Source organism: Brachionichthys hirsutus, chromosome 16, assembly GCF_040956055.1.
Source record: "Brachionichthys hirsutus isolate HB-005 chromosome 16, CSIRO-AGI_Bhir_v1, whole genome shotgun sequence".
Taxonomy (NCBI): Eukaryota; Metazoa; Chordata; class Actinopteri; order Lophiiformes; family Brachionichthyidae; genus Brachionichthys; species Brachionichthys hirsutus.
The window spans coordinates 1721595-1728431 of NC_090912.1; positions in this window are offsets into that span (position 1 = coordinate 1721595).

Consider the following 6837-nt stretch of genomic DNA (forward strand, 5'->3'; position numbering starts at 1 on the left):
GATCAGCTGCAAAGTCCAGGGGAGGATGAGAGAAGTCTCGAAGCCGCTGGAAAGTATAAACTCGCTGCTCGGTTTAAGGAGACTGGCCTGGCTGCACTAGGCGGCGGACCAACGGACTTCAGCTTACGGGGAGGCCGTTCACCCCCGACTAGACAAACACGCACTGGGCCAGTGTTAGGCCACGATGTCCTCTCAGGGACAGCACAGGTTCCTGGCGAAAAAGCCTCCAGGGCATTATCCCAAACCACTGGTGAGGACATACTGTTAAAGAGTAGAGAACCATTGCATTCAGCTGCGTCTATGAAGAATAAAACCTCTCTAACCTCACATTTATTTGACACCCGACCCAAGGGTTCAACATCCCATCCCAACACGGCTCAATCCCAGTTGCCAGGACGTACCTCATTTCTACCTGCTCGGCCTGGAGATAAGTTAAATAACTTGAAGCGAGCCAAAAGTTTCTCAGGTATCCCTCAGCAGAAAGAACAAGTAACAGGCCAGAAGAGCCAAGATGACACCGGCAATGCTGGGGCCAGGGCCAGGGCCAGGGTCTCCATCTCAGCCAACCAAACAGACAAGGACAAACAGCCAGAGCATTTTGCAGAGGTGAAGGTGTCCTTTATGATGTGGAATCACATAAAAGATGCCTACAGCGCTCAAGTGGATGACCTGACCTCTGACGTCCAGGTGAAAAAGAGCCACCCCGAGGGTAGTCGTGATGTGACTCTCACTATAAGAGGAGCAAACTCCTCCAAAGTGACTTCCTGTCAGCAAGGTTTACAGAAGTTGCTTGATTCTGTGATTGTAGACTTCTCAGTGCAGGAGCTGCCCCTGTTAGCGCTGGGTATCACTGACACCGAGGATGAAACCCTACGGGCGTGTTGTACCGAGGTGCGTAATCGGTTCATGAAGATTACCATCCTGATTACAAAGAACACCTTATTTCTTATTGGCCCAAATCAGTTATGTTCTCAGGTTGGTGCGTCACTGCGGGAGATATTTTCTGTAAATTTATCCCCAGTCCAGCAGGAGTTTCAAACACCCTCTACCTCCACATGGGATCCATCTACATGCCTGCCTAGGAACTGGGACCAAAGTCCTAGTTTGCACTGTCACGGCGATCCTCAGGGGATGCTAGAGAGCCAAACAAGCAGCGCTAATGGAACTGGTAGCAGTCAGGCAAGGACAACAAACAATGAAAGTGGCTTTCAAGAGGCAGAACTGGCAAACGGATCCATCAGACGGCCGCGCGTCAGGATAGACCCTGTCATCAAAGAGAGAGTTAGGATTGCAAGTGCAACGGAGATGGGTGGGCAGAGCGCTGATTCATTAACCAAACACTCTAAAACCGAGAATAGCAGAAGTTCCAGAAATGTGAGTGGGGTTGGACCAGCACCAGCAGACCCCGGCAAAGACACGGTCTTTCTTATGAACGAGGGAACCAAAGGTTCCACGCAAAAGGACGGTACACAGCAGAGACATGCAGAGATCGGCACCCCAGGGGAATCGGGGTCAGGTCTTAAAAGCCGCAGGTGCATCTGCGTATGCGGCGAAACTGAGAAGGCGATGTCGAGGACAATGTGCGGAGCAACCATGTGCTCGAAGTGCCTGGAAACCGTGCACGCCCACTGCAGAGTTTGCCACGTGACCGAGCCGGCACCGCGGGGCATTGGGGGCGAAATTAAATGCTCAAAACTGCAGATCAGCATACCGGGACACAAGAACGACTCTGCCATCAAAGTCACGTACTTCATTCCTGATGGTATCCAAGAGGTGAGGGTCTTCTTTCTTAACTTGTATTTAATAGATGATTCATATATTTGATACGTTTTTGCTACAGATAAAGATGTTTTTTTTGAATGTAAGACATTTACCTTTGTGATGTGAAGAATTTAGATGAACTAGACTCCCCAGGGAGGCCCTAGAGTAGAACTATAAATAGACTGTAGTGCTGCAAAGGAAGTTTCAATTTATTTTCTTTGGCCACCGTGTTCAGGAACAATCGGTTGGAACATGTTCCTTTCCTGACAAATCTCAGTTTGCGACGAACACGTTGAAGTATCGCCTTTAACGATAAGACTTCCAGCCTGCTAGACTTTGGGAATGTGCTCTCGGCTTTCCAGGATGGTCACCCCTCTCCAGGGAAGCCGTTTAAGGGAGGGCTGTTTGAAGCTTATCTTCCTAACTGCGAGATGGCCAGGAAGCTGGTACCCCGGCTGGAGAAAGCCTTCAGGCTGGGACTCACCTTCACTGTGGTGCAAACAGAGTCCAGTTGCAGAGTCACCTGGGACAACATCCCGCACAAGACCAGCATTCATGGAGGCAGATTAGCGTAAGTGAGGCTGATGGGGATGCAGGATTTAAGGCCACGCTAGTCCGTGTGTTGAGCTGTATGGACTTCTTTTCGTCTCTCTCAGGAACGGTTACCCAGATTCCACTTACCTCACTCGTTTGTCCGAGGTCCTGACCTCCCACGGCATCGAGGAACCACCGGAAGACTCTTAGGAATGGCATCATCCTGAAGAAGACCTCGCTCGAAGTTTGAATTTTAGAATTTTATGCATGATTAGAGTCATTTGCACTATTTCTAACACACTATTGGTGTGTTAGCACCAACGTTATATTTCTATGTTTAACAGGTTTATGATATTTATATGATTAGTATAACTGAATGTTTCATTTGACAACTTTGCATTTTACACTGTTGCTTTTTGAAGATCCAAACTGTGTAAAAAATATCGAACATGACCGACCACCATTGTCTGAAATGATTTCAGGTAGCATTCCAGTTTGAGAATGTTTTTTCTTTTTTTGTATTTTGTGTTAAATTCTGCTATGTTTTTTCTACATCTTTTATCCTGTATAGTTTTAAGGGTAATGCGTTTTATGAAAAACAGGAATGTATTTGTAGAAGGATTTGATTGGAGGATAATCTCTGTTGAGAGACATTCAGAACGGGCAGATAAGTAAAAAATAAAAATGACATTTGATGTTTTGTTATGCTTTTTTTTATTAGTCCTGTAAAACATGTAAGGCATATGGTAACATTACACACTGAAGCGTTACAAGCTCTAGAGGCCATGTGGACAACATGGCACCACGCAGTAAACCCAGAGTCAAGCACAGAAGCAGCATCAGTTCTAAGGGTTTAAAAACCAAAGTGGAGACGAGAAGATTGTTTATGTAGTTTTGATTTTTGTAAAAAGAAAAAACAACAACAGCACCAGGAAGGACTAGAGCTATCTTAGAAATCACCAGTGGTTGAACTCTGGCTGGAAGTGTGTTGTGGGATGGTTGTGAAGTTTCTGAAGCATTCCCAGAGATAGAGTAAGGTATTTCACGAGTATATCAGCCGTGCCCATGCTGAAGGCGAAGACGGGGGACGGGGGGGGGGGGGGGGGGGCGGGGGCAGCGGCAGAGGGGGCAGTGGATTGGCTTCATTTGGCAACTTGATACGGCACTTTCCTACATCAGCAACACATCACTACTAAACTAGATCGCATCAACATGCATTCTTATTTTCTGTTTGACTTCATATGCATCCTGCTACTGCACAGAACAGGCCAGGCTGTGCTTCCAGAGCGTCCCTGTTGCTGTTGCTGCATCGGAAATAGCTCCAAAATCAATACAAAGAGAAGAATAGCTGCAGCCGGATGTCCTACGGGTTCTTAGTGCAGATGAGTTAAAGTAGCGGCTCTGGATTTGGAAACAACCTTTTTTTTTTTACATTAAACATGGATGTGTGAAATCGAATTGACAGCTTGTGCAGCGAGCTCGGTGAAGCAGAATGACGAGTATTGGTAAATACCCAAATTGGCGGTTTCATACATGAAACGAAACGCTGTTTGGAATGACCTGAGGAACCGAATGAAAGGAAGAAATCCCGGAAGCGGACCGGTGGCTGCCTGCGAGGGACTTCCGGCGTAAGAGACGAACAGAAAAGTCGTGGAAATACTACACTCATTGTCTCAGTGCATATTGTTTTCAAACTAGAACTGCAAATGTAAAAGAGATTTCTTTGAAATGGCGTCTTTCTGCCGTGCAGCTCTGACTTGCTAAGTTGTCTTGCATAATTGTCTGGAATGACAATCTTTAAATGGAAAACCATTTTAAAGACGCAGCTTCGCAGTGGTGGGAGGGGCCTCCGGGGGGGGGGGGGGCACACCTGCCCAGCTGACTGAATTCATCCCAAAGCTCAAAAAAGAAAACATTGTGATCCCGTTTCCATACGGCGAAGAATGCATATGATTTCAAAAATCCAGTTGTCGAGGTCATTTTTCTTTTTTTCTTTTGTTTTGCCGCGTGCGAAGAGAGAGAATGGAGGCGTGTTGACCGGCTGGCTGCAGGACAAGAGGAACATTTCTATTAAAACCTTCAGCAAACTGAGATCAGATGCAAAATGGAAATGTTGAGCTACGATTAGCCAACAAGCCAGGGCTTTGTTTTCTTTCAGCTCTGTTACACCACAGCTGTATGAAAACATCTGCTTTGTCAATGGCTATAAAAGTGAAAGGAATTCTGCAGAGAGAAAAACCATGGAGATGTAGATTTAGAGGGTTTTTCATGTTTTGTTTTATAATAACTATGTTAGTTTTGAACCTTCCAATGCGCCACGTTGTGCTCTTTTTCCGCCGTGATGCTAATATCCCTGGATACACACACGTCAGAGGAATCAGCCTTGTGATGCGAGAGCAGGTTAACACAGCTTAAAAGGAGAGAAATGTGGAGCAAGAAGCCTCAGATTGAGTTGAGCTGCGTGAAAGGAGAGAGGCACAGTACACGCCTTAGCTGGAGCAAGTCAGAAACGAAAACATTTTGTTAAAAGTCTTGTAAACTGCAGCAAAAAAAAAAAAAGAACAGAAAAAAAGCACCCTTAAGCAAACCGCAACACCACGACAACGCTCGCCCATTGTCGGTTTCTCTTCAAGGTTAATGGAAATGCATCCCAGAACAGAATTTTCTTCAGATTTTTTATGCACTGTTGATATTCAAAGCATTGACAGGGGATGTACATAGAATTTGGCACGCATTGGTTCAGACCAACAGAAAGCCCATCACATTGAAACGGAGTGCAGGTCGGCAGGTTCCACAAAGAGCATGAGCTTTGAACTTTAAACCCTTGGACAACAAAAACAAACGAACGGATCAAAATGTAAAGGTGAATTAAAACAACCTATTAAGTAAAACATCCTTTTTTTTTTTTTACTGAAGCGTTTGTTTCTCACATGGCACTCGGGAACAGAAGCACCGTTCACAGGTTCACAAAAGGGAGCCCAGCAGATTAGAACAAAACACTAACCAGAGGCTGACAGGACACAGTCACTCCCCACACCAGCTTGGCTGTCGCACTCCAGTCCGGCTCGGCCCGGGTCCGCATTTTACTTCCCACTGGCGAGGATGGATGAACGCTTTTGAGTTTAGCTGCCACCCAGGAGGAGCTGGAGCGGACAGCGGACTGAATGAAGAGACTTCTTCGATGTGCGCGTGCCGCCTGTGCTTTGGTTGAAGCTTGAGCAGATACGCTGAGGGTTGATGAAGGGGGGGGGAAGCAGGCTGCAAACCCGGAGCAGAAGCGACAGCCTGCGCGGGACTGGAGTGCGGCCGCCGTGCTCGTAAGTGCATTAAGATCAGCGAGAGCAGAGTGCAAAAATACTAATACAAACTGTCCTCGTAACACGGGCCTCTTATCAGACAGGAAGGGAGAAGGGAAGGATGGAGTGGCAGCTGCAACATACTGTAGCAGAGCAGGGGGGGGGGGGGGGGGCTGGGTGCTTTGAAAACCCGGCAAACGACCTGAGGACACACACACATCTTCACACACAATGGCACGCCACACACGGCACACGAGGGAGGCCACTCATGCTGACACAACACATTTTTTCTGGAATATTTTTCATATTTTGTTTTTACAAAGTCACTCGTCACCATCTGAGTCGCAACACCGAGGCCAGGCTCATGGACAGGGGGGGGGGGGGGGGGCAGGTAGGCAGGGAGATAAACGGCGAGATGCTTAGTGTCCGCTCGGCGGGATTTGTGATGAAACGCCGCAGGATTACACTTGAACGGCTTCACGCCACCAAGATAAATTTCATACTGGCCTTGGGGGGCGGGGGGGGGGTTGATGCAAGTACTCGCAGTTTACACGGGTTTGAGCAAACCTTTGAAAAAGGCCCCTCCCCTCTTCATTTAATCATCTTAAAACATTTGCAGAACTAATGGCCGACAGCACCGAGAAAGAACCGAGGCGTGGAAAGAGAGAGAGAGAGAGAGAGAGCGAGGCGGTGAAACAGACCACAGTGCTTTCTCTGATGAGTCTGGTGCCTGTTGCTATGCCGACCACAGAGAGAGAGAGAGAGAAATGGGAAGAAGAGGATGAGCAGGGAGAGTGGAGTCGAGATGAGGTGGGGAGGAAGCCGCGGTTCCTCTCTCGGGTCGGGGTGATGGACAGGACGCCGCGGAAGAAGCAGGACGCCGTGGAATGCCTAGACGCGGATGGGGGGGGGGGGCGTTGTCTCAGCATGACAGCGCCTCTTTCATCACATTCGGAGCGCGTGCATTAGTGGCTTGTGTGAACAGAAATAAATCCCTCCCCCCCCCCCCAGCTAGAAAAAATCTGTAACCAAGGAGGAAGCTGAGCAGTGGCTTCGGCCTCCCCCTCCAGCCGTTCCTACTCGGGCGAGTGGAAAAGTGAAAACGCGTTGGGGATGCACGCATGCGCTGCAGTCGTGGTGCAAATGTCACCGAGGGAGGTGGGAGCCAATCACAGGCGCGTCTGACTCATCCTCGGTGACATAACGAAGCATTGGATGTGTGGGTGGGCGGGGCTCTCCGTTCATC